The sequence below is a fragment of the Nicotiana tomentosiformis genome, chromosome 2 (genome assembly GCF_000390325.3).
Source record: "Nicotiana tomentosiformis chromosome 2, ASM39032v3, whole genome shotgun sequence".
NCBI lineage: Eukaryota > Viridiplantae > Streptophyta > Magnoliopsida > Solanales > Solanaceae > Nicotiana > Nicotiana tomentosiformis.
The window spans coordinates 183,156,551-183,172,569 of NC_090813.1; positions in this window are offsets into that span (position 1 = coordinate 183,156,551).

Sequence of the window (16,019 nt, forward strand, 5' to 3'; positions counted from 1 at the left end):
TTGGTGACACGAGAATTGATCCATTCGAGCATATGGAGGAGTCAATGGATGGGGAACAAAGTGCATATATTCTGAAATTTGCAATGCTAAGGAGACAAAACGACATCCCTCACTTAAAGGCCAAGAAGTGAAAGATGTGACATTGTTTTCTTGGTTCTTTTGTATTCGTACCACCACCCCAGAATCATAATCGCAAACTTGAATCAAAATTGGGGGCGCAATTTACATCCTCAAAGTGGAAGGAAAAGTGGTGAAAGTGATAGAGTCGTGTCGCGATGTTAAATCAGGCGCTTGTTGGGAGGCAATCCATCTTTACTGCTTTCGTTTATTTCTATTTTTTTCTTATTATTATTGTAGTATTTGTTTTTTAGGATTATAAGCATAGGAAGCAAAGTCATTGGAAGAGTGCAAAAGCGAGTTAGATAGTGAGAACTAAGTGTGGGGTGCCACACAAAGGACCATACCTGGGGGAAGTCTGAGTACCCGTGAGCCACTATTGCTTCGGCCTTTGGCCTTTCAGGGAGTTTCTTGTCCACCCTCATTATTATTTTGCTTATTTGTGCATTGGGGATAATGCACTCTTTTAAGTGTGGGATGGTAGAATTCTCTAGATAATTAGTAGTAGGATGTTATAAAAATATTAACTTCTTATTTTTATTTTCGTAGTTGTGTAGTATTTTAGTAACAATTCACAAAAACAAAAACGAAAACAAAAGTAGAAAAATTAGATTTTTCCCGACGATGGATCTCATTCGACAGGTTTCTTGAGGGATTTAAGTCTAAAAGAAAAAGGACAAAAAGATTTTCTTTGTAGGTAGTGTAGTAATTCCCCCTTGATTTTTCTTTGTGCCGCGGTTCTTTTTTTAAGGGTTTGTTTGAACCGGGTGTAGTTAGTTTTTTTGTTTTTAGGTGTAGGAGCCACTGTGAAATGAATTATATTGGAGAAATATCTCTTGACTTTGTTATGCCTTGAGAATAGTGAGTACTTTGGTTGTGACGCTTAGGCTCAGTTTTTGACCCTTGTATAAGTACCTTAAATCATATGATCTTAACTTTGCTTTACTACTTTGACTAGAGTGTCTTGATGAGTCCAATCCTGAGTGAGTTATGTGCCATATGTATGTGAGGTTTGTGTGTTATTCTGTGCATTGCATTTGATGTCTAGAACTTGCCCCCTATATTTGCAAAACGAAATAGTAGCGTTGTTCAGTCTTGGAAGTGATATAAGCGTTTTTTTGTTGAGCCAGATATATATAATTTACCTGCCTAATTGTTGTGTAACGTAGTTAACCCCTTTGAGCCTGTAATCCTATTTATTTGGCAACCATATTACAAGCCTTACCCATTTGTTTGAATTAACCATTTATTTGAACCTTTTTACCTCTCATGAGCACTTGAATTGTTATGAACTTTGTAAAAGTTAAAGTGTGGGGTGGTTGGTTTGGATTTTGAGTGGAACTAATGAAATAAGGAGAAAGGTGCACTGTTTTGAAAAAAATAAAAGTCACTTGAATTGAAAAAGAAAGAAAGGGAAAAAATAGTTGTATTGCGGTGAAAAATATTCCTTGATAGTGGTGGCTCTTAATGTAATTGTGCTTAAAGAAGTATGGAGTTAATATACATTGATGTGAAGGTGGAGTTATGGTTTGACATAAATGTGGGGTTTAATGTTAAAGTGTATGTATTGAAGTGATTAGGGAGGTGTAGTCACTCTTATATCCCAATGTATCATACCCGACCCGCAGCCTACATTACAACCAATTAAAGTCCTACTTGATCCTAGACTGAATGAGCTCGATTAGTAGAGTAGTATACTATGGGCAAGCCTATGGTGCATCTTTTGTGGCATATGAATGTTATTTCTAAGAGTGAGTGAATTCTTTCTATCTTGAGTTCCTAATTGTTCTTAAATTTTATTGTGTGTGGAACTAAACTTTTTTGTTGTGTGAGGGCACTTGATTCATGAAGGAAAGGTAATATCATTGACATCTATATTAGAGTAAGTGAGTGAGTTGTGAATAATGCATGGTACTTGCGAGTCAAATCTTGAGGTGAATATGTTACACCCTTGTGCTTAGTCTATTTTAAAGATTCTTGGTGTGATGAGTTAGGAGAATTATTTAAAAAGGTCGTGTCTATATAAAGTGTAGTTTGATTGCTCGAGGGCGAGCAACGTTTAAGTGTGGGGTAGTGATGTTTGGCTATAATTTCATATTTTTAGTGCATTACTTACCTTATATTTTAGGTGCTTTAATGCTAAAATATACTATATTTGTGCTTAATTAAGTTTATTTTATGTGTAGGTACATTGAAAATGAAATTGGAGCAAAGTAAATATTTAAAGTGTGATTCATGCACTAAAACAATGGGCTTATGATTATATAATGATAAGAAAATTATTGATGAAGAAGAAATAATTAAGACAAGGATTGAAGATAAATCACAAGAGGAAAAAAAGAACAATGCAAAGGATTTTGGAAAAAAAAGAAACAAAAACGTGAAAGGCAAAAGTTAAGCAAAGCAAATTGAATTGAAACGAAACATCATTCTGGCTATGCAAGCATTGTTGCTCGCTATTGAGAAGGCGACGCGAGCCTTGTTGCTCGCTACTGATCTTGCGTCGCACAGGCTGAGGCGAGGTGGACTGTGTGTTTTTCCTCGCGAGGCACGATCTACAGCAAGCGTGTTCCGGGTTTTTAAAGCCTACTTTGTCTCCTATTTGATTTTGGACTTGGTTATTTCGTCTAGATCTCTTCCCTACACATATAAATAGTCATTATACACCATTTTTCGGAGTTAGTTTTGCGACCGGAGGCAAGAACATCACACTTGGAGGAGGCTTCTAACTAGTTTTTCTTTCTCTTCTCTTACTTTAATCTCATAGTTTATTAGTTCTAGAGTTGTTGGGTGCTACATGAACGTTGTAGTTTGAAGTTTAAATTGTTCTTATTATTTTATCATATTGGTTTATTTATTCAATCTTGCGCTTAATTATTTGATTGTTTGATCACCAATTGAATACTATCTACGAATCTTGGATTGAACTCGGGAGAGAGATTTCTAGATTGCATATAAGATTGAGTAGAGCAAAATCTTAACTCTGGGGGGGGGGGGGGAGGGACGGATTTGCAGTTAGGATAGAAATATACGTAATCGCCTTGCTTGGTTACTATACATGAATTATTAATGCGTTCTTGTTAATTCTAATTCCATAAGAATATAGGCGTTAGATTAGCTTGAATATGCGAGTAGTACTTTGGGAGAAGGCTACGAGAAATATTAACCCTGTCAACCAATAAACCAGATAAATTAATTAGACGATTTAAGTGAAAAACTCAACGGGATTGTTATCTAACCCATAGCTCTAGAATATTCACTCACATTGAATTCGTCCTTAAGCTTTTCTTTAATCTCTTAATTTGTTACTCTAGATTAATTTTAGTTAAATATTCATACGTTAGGACTCGATTGAATAGATTAATTATTTGGTTTAATTTAGTTGATAGTTAATCACAAGTCCCTGTGAGTATGATATTTGGACTTACAATCCTATATTACTTGTACGACCACGTATACTTGAGTGTGTGTTTGGGAGCAACTCTAACCTTGGACAGAAAGCAGTGATGAGCTCAGAAAGGCACAGTCCAAGTCCAAATAATAACAGTACAGATAAAACACAAAAATGACAGTAATAAATCTGAGAAATCCATAATCAGTTCGTACTCAGTACATGAATGTAGGCATGCTTTCAAAGTAGACAATTAAGCTCAATACTGGTAAAATATACCAAGTATAACTAGCATGAGGAATGTTATATCTCTATATCTACATATCAAATATGCATGTCAAATGCGATGCATAACAATGATACTCCCAGGTACTCACCCTATTAGAGTACTCAATCTGACTGCCTCAACTCACACTCATCACACTCAATCACTCAGCATTGTACGGTACATACACTCATTGCTGGTATGTCAGACTCCAGAATGGCGGATCCTTCCCAAGCGCTAAAATAAGCCAACATGACCTGTTGCGGCATATAGCCCGATCCCATAATGAATCAATAAAACTTGTTGTGCGGTTCGGTCCCGTAATGAATCAATAAAACCTGTTGCGGCGTACAGCCGAATCTCATAATAAATTACTCACAAATCTGGCCCTCAGGCCTGAATTCAGTCATCAATCTCTCCAGTCTCTCGATATCACAAATCTCATACCAATCAGTCCAAACAATGATAATATGATGTAACAATAAATGATAATAGAGACTGAGATATGATATGCAAATGATGAATATGATTGAGTACAAAAAAGCAATTTAAGCAAATAACTCAACAGCAGAAATGACTTCAGTAGGTCCCAACGGAATAAGCATATATCCTAAGCATGATATCTAACATGGATCACAGCTCTATTACTCTAACACATAGGAATTTCATGGATAGAAACAAGAGTAGATAACTACACGGTACGACATAATCAACCGAGTCATAATTACCACTGTGCACTCCCACACGCCGGTCACCTAGCATGTGTGTCACCTCAACACCAACCATATAATATGAAATCCAGGGATTCATACCCTCGGTATCAAGTTTAGAAGTGTTACTTACCTCAAACCGCGCAAATCACAACTACAACAAGCCCTTACCTCGTGAATCGGTATTTGAACGACTCGAATCTAGCCACAAACAACTTAATACAATCAATACAAACTATAGGAATCGATTTCATATGATAAAGTTAAGTTCCTTGACAAAACTCAAAAGGTCAACCCCAGGCCCACATCTCAGAACCCGACAAAATTTACAAAATTTGAATACCCATTCAATATCAAGTCCAACCATACCAAAATCATCTAATTTCAACCACAAATCGACACTCAAATCCCCAAATCTTACTCTCCAATACATGGGTCAAAAATCCCTAAATTCTAACATAGATTCATGACAAAAAGGTGAAATAATCAATGGGTATTCAAAATACATGGACAAAAGTGATCAAAAACCACTTACCTCTTGAAATCTAGTGAAAATCCCTTCAAATATCGCCTCAATCTGAGCTCCCAAAGTCCAAAAATAAAGAAAATACTCTAACCCTCGTCTTTATGTATTCTGCCAGTAGTTTCGCTTCTGCGGACTCCCAGCCGCACCTGCGGCACCGCTTATGTGGAAGAAAGTTCGCTTCTGCGGCTTTTCATTAAAACTCCTGACCAGTCGCTTCTGCTCTCAAATCCCGCTTCTGGGGTCCGCTCCTGCGGTCCAAGCTCTGCTCCTGCCGGAGCACACCTGCGGATCCCTTCCGCTTCTGCGACCAACGAGCCTCCGACTAAAATCTGCATATGCAGAGACTTCGTCGCATCTGCGGGTTCGCAGATGCAAAAAAAACCCTCACACCTGCGACCTCTGTCCAACACACATAGGACCGCACCTGCTATCCCATGGCCGCATCTATACAAGTCCAAAATTCAATCCGATTTCGATCCAAATCACACCCGAGGCCCCAGGGACCCCATCAAAACATACCAACCCATCCTAAAACATCATATGAACTTAGTCGAGGCTTTAAATCCCATCACATAACATCAAAAACATGAATCACACCCTAGTTCAAGCCTATTGAAACTAATGGATTTCCAACTTCTACAGTTGATGTCGAAACCTATCAAACCAACTCTGATTGACCTCAAATTTTGCACACAAGTCATAAATGACAAAACATACCTATTACAAATTTCGAAACCAAAATTCGAGCTTGATAATCACAAAGTCAACTCTCGGTCAAACTTCACAACTCTCCAAACTTCAACTTTTCCAACTTTCGCCAATTCAAGCCAAAACCACCTACGGACCTCCAAATCGATATCCGGACACACTCCTAAGTCCAAAATCACCATATGGAGCTATCAGAAGCATCAAAACTCCATTTCGGAGTTCTTTACACATAAGTCAACATCTGGTCAACTCTTTCAACTTAGGCTTCCAATCTTGGGACTAAGTGTCCCAATTTATTTTGAAACATTCCCGAAAACAAACCAATCACCCTGGCAAGTCACATAACAACAAACAAATATAGAATAAGCAATAAATGGGGGAACGGGGCTATAATACTAAAAATAACCTATCGGGACGTCACATTCTCCTCCTCTTAAACAAATGTTCATCCTCGAACGGGTCTAGAATCATACCTGGAACCTCAAATATGTGTGGATAGATGCTCCGCATCTCCCGCTCGGTCTCCCAAGTAGCCTCCTCCACTGGCTAACCTCTCCAGTGTATTTTCACTGAAGCTATATTCTTCGATCTCAACTTTCGAACCTACCGATCCAAAATGGCCATCGGCTCTACATCATAAGTTAAATCCCCACCTAACTGAACCGTGCTGAAGTCCAAAACATGAGACAGATCACTGAAATACTTTCGGATCATGGAAACATGAAACACTGGGTGAACACTCGATAGACTAGGTGGCAATGCAAGCTTGTAATCCACCTCAAATCCTCTCAAGCACCTCAAAAGGGCCAATATACCGATGGCTCAACTTTCCCTTCTTCCCGAATCTCACAACACCCTTCATGGGTGAAACTCTGAGCAATACCTTCTCTTCCACCATCTAGGAAACAACACGAACCTTTCAATCGGCGTAACTCTTCTGCCTAGACTATGTCGTTCGAAGCTGATCTTGAATCAACTTAACCTTTTCCAAAGCATCCTAAACCAAGTCAGTACCCAATAGCCTAGCCTCACCCGTCTCTAACCAACCAACTGAAGACCGACACCGCCTCCCACACAAGGCCTCATACGAGCCATCTGAATATTCGATTGGTAGTTGTTGTTGTAGGAAAACTCTGCAAGCGGTAGAAAGTGATCCCAAGAACCCCCAAAATCTATGACATAAGCGCGTAGCATATCCTCCAATATCTGAATGGTACGCTCGGATTGTTTGTCCATCTGAGGGTGGAATGTTGTACTCAACTCAACCCGTGCGTGCCTCGATCTGAAATATAGACATCGCAACACCGTGAAGGCGAACAATCTTGCGGATATAGATCTTAGCCAATCGCTTTGATGAATAGATAGTCCCAATTAGAATGAAGCGCGCGGACTTAGTCAACCGGTCCACAATCACCCAAATAGCATCAAATTTCTTCAAAGTCCGTGGAAGCCCAACTATGAAGTCCATGGTGATACGCACCCATTTCCACTCAGGAATCTCAAGCCTCTGAAGCAAACCGCCCAGCCTCTGATGCTCGTACTTCACCTGCTGACAATTCAAGCAGCGAGCTGCAAACTCCACTATATCCTTCTTCATTCTCCTCCACCAATAGTACTTCCTCAAGTGCTGATATATCTTTGCGGCACCCGGGTGAATGGAATACCGCGAACTGTGGGCCTCCTCAAGAATCAACTCACGTAACCCATCCACATTGGGCACACAAATACGACCCTGCATCTGCAACACCCCATTATCTCCAATGGAAACCTCCTTGGCATCTCTGTGTTGAATCGTGTCCTTTAGGATAAGCAAATGGGGGTCGTCATACTGACGCTCTATGATGCGATAATATAAAGAAAACCGAGAACCCATGCAAGCTAGAACCCGACTAGGCTCAAAAATATCTAACCTCATGAACTGGTTGGCCAAGGCTTGAACATCTTATGCAAGCAGTCTCTCAGCAATAGGAATATATGCAAGGCTACCCATACTCACCGTCTTTCTGCTCAAGGCATTGGCCACTACATTGGTCTTCCCTAGATGATACAAAATGGTGATATCATAGTCTTTTAACAGCTCCAACCATCTCCGCTGCCTCAAATTTAGATCATTTTGCTTGAACAAGTGTTGAAGACTCCGATGATCCATAAATACTTCAGAAGACATGTCGTAGAGATAATGCCTCCAAATTTTTAATGCATGGACGATGGTTGCCAACTCTAAATCATGAACGGTGTAGTTCTTATCATGCGGCTTTAATTGGCGTAAAGCATAATCATTCATTATATCCTCCTACATCAAGACACACCCAATACCAATCCTAGAAGCATCACAATACACTGTATAACTGAAGACAAAATTAGAACTGCAGTTATGGTCAAGGCAGTCTTGAGCTTTTGAAAGCTCTCCTCACACTCATCAGACCACCTGAATGGGGCACCCTTATGGGTTAACTTGGTCAAAGATGCTACATTAGACAAGAAACCCTCCACGAAGCGGCGATAATATCCGGTCAAGCCAAAAAAACAATGAAACTCAGTAGCTAAAGACGATTTGGGCCAACTTTGAACCGACTCAATCTTCTTCGGATCTACCTTGATCCCATTACTGGACACCACATGCCACAAGAACGCCATCAAACTGAGCCAAAACTCACACTTGGAGAACTTAGCATAAAGCTTCTCCTCCCTCAATGCCTGTAGTACAATCCTCAGATAATGTGCATGCTTCTCCTGGCTACGTGATTACACCAGGATATCATCAATAAATACTATGACAAACAAATCAAGATATTGTTGGAATACACTGTTTATCAGATGCATGAATGTTGTTGGGGCATTGGTCAGCCCAAAAGATATCACTAGGAACTCGTAGTGACCATAGCGGGTCCTGAATGTTGTCTTCAGAATAACAGAGTCCTGAATCTTCAGCTGGTGATACCCAGACCTCAAATCAATCTTAGAGAACATTCTAGCTCCCTGAAGCTGGTCAAATAAGTTATCAATGCGCGTCAAAAGATACTTGTTCTTAATTGTAACTTTGTTCAACTGCCTATAGTCAATGCACATCCACAAAGTATCATTCTTCTTCTTCACAAACAGAACTGGTGCACCCCAAGGCGACACGCTAGGACTAATGAACCCCTTATCCAAGAGTTTTTGAAGTTGCTCTTTCAACTTCTTCAACTCTGATGGTGACATACGATATGGAGGAATAGAAATGGGTTGAGTGCCCGGCACCAAGTCAATACCAAAATTGATATCCCTGTCGGGTGGCATACCCGACAGGTCTGCAGGAAACACATTCGGAAAGTCTCGCACTACCATAACAGTATCAATGGTAGGAGTATCAGCATCAACATCTCTTACAAAGGCCAAATATGACAAACACCCCTTCCCAGCCATCCGTTAGGCATTCAGATATGGAATCACCATACTGGGAACATAGTCTAGAGAACCTCTTCACTCGATCTTATGTAACCCTGGCATCGCCAACATCACGGTCTTAGCGTGACAATCCAAAATACCATGACATGGGGACAACCAATCCATGCCTAGAATCACGTCAAAATAAACCATACTAAGTAGTAAAATATCAACTCTCGTCTCCAAACCCTCAATTGTCACCACACACGATCGATATACACGGTCTACAATAATAGAATCACCCACCAGCGTAGATACATGAACAGGCAAAACTAAGGACTTACAGGGCATATCAAAATAACAACCAAAATATGATAATACATATGAATAAGTGGAACCAAGGTCAAATAATATGGAAGCATCCATATGGAAAACTGAAACAATACTTGTGATCACTGCGTCTGCAGCAACGGCCTCTGGCCTGGCAGGGAAAGCATAGCATCAAGCCTGACCGCCACCTGATTGGCCTCCCCCGCTTGGCCTCTCTCTCCTCATGCTCTTGGCTGCAAACCTGCTCTAGACGACTAGAAATATCAACCACCTCATCAAACCTAGCACCTGATGCAATATCCCGAGTCATGACAAAGGGAAGTCCATAGTTGAGGCCATCAATGAACCTCCTAATCCTCTCCCTCTCTATGGGAACCAACCAGATCACGTGATGATCCAACTCTGAAAATCTCATCTCATACTGGGTCACTGACAAACCCTCCTGTCATAGCTGCTCAAACTACCTACGCAACTCCTCCCTAAGGGTCTGTGGAACAAACTTCTCTAAGAAGAGAACTGAGAACTCATGCCACGTAAGTGGTGCAGTGCCGGCTGACCTGCTCAACTCATAGGTCTCCCACCATCTGAAGGTTGCCCCCGACAACTGAAAAGTAGTAAATGAGACTCAACTAGTCTCCAGAATACCTTGCGAAGGATCCGCTGGCACCTGTCTAAGAAGTCCTGAGCATCCTCTGACTCAACCCCACTAAATGCTAGAGGCTTGAGCCTCCTAAACCTCTCTAGCCTATTCTGCTCCTCATCACTAATAGGTGGACCCACCTGGGCCTGAGAAACTACAATCGGATGGGCTAGTAGTACCCCTCGGTGTCTGAAGTCCCTGAACCACTTTCTCTAGAGTATGGGCGGTGGGAGTCTGAGCATCTCTCCCAGACTGAGAAGTGGCTGGTGCGACCTGAACTAAAATCGCCTGAGAAAGGCTAGTGCATACAGTCAATATCTAGGCCAAAGCCTCCTAAAGGCTTGGAATCACAATGGGCACAACTGGTGCCTGAACTGGTCCCACCGGCTCAACCACGTCTGGTATCTGCTCCTAAGCTGCAGCAATTGGTGGCTCCACAGTGCTGCTCTAGCTGTTGTATGAGCTGCACCTCGGCTTCTACCGCATCCCCAACCTCTCGCGGCCCTAGCTGGTGGTACTGGTGGCCGTTCGCCCAATCCGATCACGCGTGTCCTCACCATCTGTGAGATAATAGAATAATAGAAGTTTAGTTTTTAGAGGCAACAAATCCACACGACAAGAATACAAGAAAGATAAGTTTCCTAATAGTTCGGCAGCCTCTCGAATATAAGTACAGACATCTCCATACCGATCCGCAAGACTCTACCAAACCTGCTCATAACCCGTGAGACATATGTAACCTAGGCTCTGATATCAGCTTGTCATGCCCCAAATCTCAACATGTCGTGATGGCGCCTATCACAATACTAGGCAAGCCGACAATCATAAAATAACTATGCATTTTTAAATTTAAAATATGATGTAATAAGGTTAACAGTGAAGATTTAAATAACTGGTAAGACAATTGCGACTCAGCTACAAAATCCCCCAAAATCCGGGTGTCACCGAGTATATGAGCTACTAAGTGCCAACACAGTCTAAATCTCTAACACAACTGTCTGAAAGATAGAACAATACAAAATAAAATTGAAAGGAAGGAGAGCCGAGGTCTGTGGGCATCAAAGCAGCTACCTTAATAGTCTCCTAGCAGGAACTGCTCCAAGTCTAGCAACCACCGGGTCCAGATGTACCTAGATCTGCACACGAAGTGCAGAGTGTAGTATGAGTACAACCGACCCAATGTACTCAATAAGTAACAGGACTAACCTTGGGATGAAAGCAGTGACGAGCTCAGAAAGGCACAGTCCAAGTCCTAATAATAATAGTATAGATAAAACATAGAAATGACAATAATAGCTCAGAGAAATCCATAATCGGTTCGTACTCAGTACAGGAATGTAGGTGTTGCACCCTATTTTATATTGGTCTAAACAATATTCAACGTGTGGTTTCATTTCAAAGAAGGTCCGTAGACCTAGTCACTTTCCATCATGACCCCCAAATCGCTCTAAACTTTATCAAGGCATGTGGCTAACTTGTCACATAATCCATATGCTACACTACCATTCCCACTTCGGTTAAACCATCTCCTTTCAGCAACTTCTCGACCTCTACTCTTCATACTTGACCTGCCAGTAATTCAACCACCGCGAGACACCTCCCGCCATGTCCTTCCTCATACTCCGCTGCCCAAATGTTGCATCAAATCAAAATCCACCTTTGTGGCACCTGAACCAATAAATTATTACTGATTCTAAGCCTCTTCGAAGATCATATTTCTCGAGCCATCAACATTAGAAACACAAATTCGATTTTCAAAACCGCTACACACCGCCATCTCTAACAACCGCTTCTCAGGCACAATTTCACAACACCCTGCCCCGAAGGCAAAATCGAAGAAGACCATAACAACGGCGAACCTTAACGCGTTCCAACAAGGACGACGACACCACATCACAAATGATAATTACACCACGCTCAAAAATATCAAGTCTCGTTACTCCATCAACCAAGGCTTGAACATTCATAGTCTGATTGCCTTTTCTCCGATGGAATTAAATGCTGAACCTCTAAATCATGCACCGAGAAATCCTACCTTCAAGTCATTCACTACCTCAACGCATAAACAAGCACCCTACCATTACAGCAACACTGTGCGATAACAACGCATGAACATCATAGCAATCCGTGCATAACCACAAAACCATAGGAAATACAGATACTGAGCTGAAACAAAAGGACATCCTTCCGTAAGGCGATGATAATAGCCTGCTCGAATACGCAGGGAAAAACATCCTGCACCACGCCTGCAGTATCACTACAAATCCTCGATGCCCAAATGATAACAAGCACCCCATGTCACGTAAGATTGAGTGGGAAGAAAATAAAGGCACAAGCCTCAGTGGAATCAAATTCGCTATGAGGAATCAAGAAGGGAAGTACTCCTAACAGTCCTGTAGCCTCTCGAAGATAAGTACAGACGTCTCTGTACCGATCCGCAAGACTCTACTATACTTGCTCATGACTCGTGAGACCCCAAGTGAACCTAACGTCTGATACTAAGTTGTCACGACCCAAAATCTACTATAGGTCATGATGGCGCCCAACCCCACAGTTAGGTAAGCCAACGATAATTTATCCATTTAATTACTCATTTTATTACTTTCGAAATCATAGTTCTTAATAAGGAATGAGATTTACACTTCTAAATCTACGGGGATGTATGGCATTTGTAGTTTATAAAAGAATTGAAAGGCGTTAATGATGTACGAAACCATAAGCACAAACTAGTATAACCCAAAATCCGGTGTCACAAGTGCATGAGCATTTTCTAAGGAGTTCAATAATAATACAACACGTATCTAGAATGTAAGTAAGACAGGATAAAATAAATAATACGATGGAGACTCGGTAGACTGCGATGCGTAGCCTGGAATGCAGCTCACGTAAAGTCTCCTCAATAGGTGCACCCACGCGCCAAGATGATTACCAAATGAACCTGTCAGATCCTGCACCATTTAGTGTAGAAGTGCAGCATGAGCACGTAAATCAACGCGTACCCAGTAAGTATCTAGCCTAACCCCGGGGAAGTAGTGACGAGGGATCGACATCGACACTTACTAGAGGTCCAATAAAATAATATAATAATTCATAACAGATATGAAGTGCACAACGATAATGGGGGGTAAATCTGTAAGTTATATAATCTTCCAAATATTTCTTTTGAAGTATGAATTTCTCGATCTTGTATTCTACCTTAACAACTCAGAAAATGTCAAGTGCCAATATCAAATAAATAAGGAATACCATATACAATGTCGAGCATCAGTGGAAAGATTATCTCGTGAATATTCGGAATACTAGCGATATAACGCACGATTCTGCCGAGGTCGTTCGACCCAATCCAGAATAATGTGTACATTACCGAGGGTCGAGTGGCACGAGCCATAGATGAACCTATTATACTGCCGAGGCGTTCGGCCCGCTCTACAAGAAAGGAAGGAAGTTACCGAATTATGATACACGTGCTTACAATACAGTACATGAGCACAAATGGAATATAATTTTTATCGTTTCTCAAATGAATAGCCAACAACTCAAGGTGATAAGGCCCGTCCTAGTATACATACATTTATTTCTAAATCAATTTTAATTAGTTAAGCCATCATAATGAGTTCAAATAATTCAATTATTTTATAATAAGGTCCTAAGTCCATAATAATTACATCACCTAGGGGGTAATTTCTCCCTCACAAGGTTAGACATGAGACTAACCTCGCTCCGAAATTCCAAAATCGGCTTCAACACCTCTCTAACTCTTCAATTCAAGACAACGATCCGTAACTGGTCAAACAATGTGCAACTCAATCAAAATATACTCCAATGCTTATAATTAATCAATTCATAAAAATCTTCAACTCCGCTCTAAAAGTCAATAAAGTCAACCCTCGGGCCCACGTGCCCGGATTCCGAAAATTTTCGAAGATAAACTTTACCCGTAACACCACGAACTCAAATATACAATTTATTCCTAATTCCACTTCCAAAATCATGGTGAAAATCCAAAATTATCAATTCTATGTCTTCCTCTTTAAATCCCATAATTTTTATAAATTTCCATGTAAAAATCCATATATAATCCAAGTAATTAACTTACAATGATCGCTTACCTTCCAGTTGATGATGAAAATAGTGCTCCAAAATTACTCCCAAAGTCGGCTCCCATGAATAAATGGAGTGAAAAATGAGCAAGGACCCGTCTTAAAACAAATTCTGCCCAGCGTTGCTTCGCATCTGCGGACATAGCTTGGCACCTGCGGTCTCGCTTTTGCGAGACAAAATTCGCTCATGTGGAAGTCCCTGGCCAGCAGCCCATCGCACATGCGGAAGGCATTTCGCATCTGCGACAAAACGGTCGCTTCTGCGAAGCCACGCCCAGCTGCCTCTGTCCGCTCCTGTGCTCCAATGGTGGCATCTGCGATCACGCATGTGCGGAAAAATCTTCGCACCTGCGACCATTGCCAGTCCTTCCAAAATTCGCTTCTGCGAGCACTACTTCGCTTATGCGATTGCGCATCTGCGATCAACTTCATCGCAGATGCGATGACACAAGTGGCTACCCAAAACTAGCGTTTACAAAAATTTTCAAACAATCCGTTAACCACCCGATATCCACCCGGGTCCCACTGGACCTCAACCAAATATATCAATACGTCCTAAAATACGGTATGACCTTAGTCGAAGCTTCAAACCACGTCGAACCACATCGAAATTACGAATCGCGCCTCAAATCGAATTATGAATTTTTAAATCTTCCAACTTCTATAATTTGCGCCGAAACGTAACAAATCAATCCGGAATGACTTCAAAATTTGCGTACAAGTCACAAATCACGATACGAACCTATTCCAAGGCTCGAAACCCCAAACAAACATCGATAATATAAAATTCACTTCAAGCCAAACTTAGGAAATTCTAAAACCTTCAAAATGCCAACTTTCTACAATAAGCGCTGAAATGTTCTTGGGCGACCCGTTACCCAACCCGAACATACGCCTAAGTCCGAAATCACCATACGAACGTATTGGAACCTTCAAATCCCGATTCCGAGGTCGTTTACTCAAAAGTCAAACCTTAGTCAATTCTTACAACTTAAAGCTTCCGAAATTAGAGTTTTTCTTTCCAAATCAACTTCGAACTTCCCAAATTCAATTTTGACCACACGTACATGTTATAAAACACTGAACGACGTGCTAGAGCTCAAAACGACCGATCGGGTCGTTACAGTCATAAGTGAATTACCCCCAACTATAATTTTATAATTTATAGGCATTTTTAGTTTGATCAAGTCTTTGCGATCTTATCCCTAGTATATTTTGTAATTTCCAAAATACTCTTCCTAAAGCATAACTTAATATCTCTTGATTCTATTTCTGCACTTATCTTTTTGTAAAATTGCATTTAAATTTATAATTTTTTTATAAATATCTTTGAAAATATTTCAATCATTTAACAAAAATATATTTATCGGTATCTTTTTACTTAATGTATTGCCTGCTTATTGTCAATTTTAATACTCATATTCAATCACGTAACTGCTAATTTATAAAATTAATTTTAACCGTAAAAATAATTTTCACCACTTGATAATTATCAACTACTTGTAATTGCTAATCTAAACGGATTCTTAAACGGCCAACACAGATAAAAACATACATGCACCGGGTGTTTATACCCAATTTAGTTAAGTTAGCCATAAACAATAAACTAAAATTTATTACGAGTCTCCTTTTTAAATAATAAAAAATTTAAAGATGGAGAGATCTAATAAGGCACCGTAATAAAATTTAGGGTTGCCGTCACATTTCTTTCTTTTATTTCCCTCAGTTTTTCTTCTAACACTATCTTCACTCTTCATCGCTGAAACTTGTTGCTAAGGAGACAAGTTTTGCAAGTAAGCATATATATTACTTGTTGCCTAGGAGCAAGCAAAACAAATATTTTTATTGAATACATGAAAGTACCAA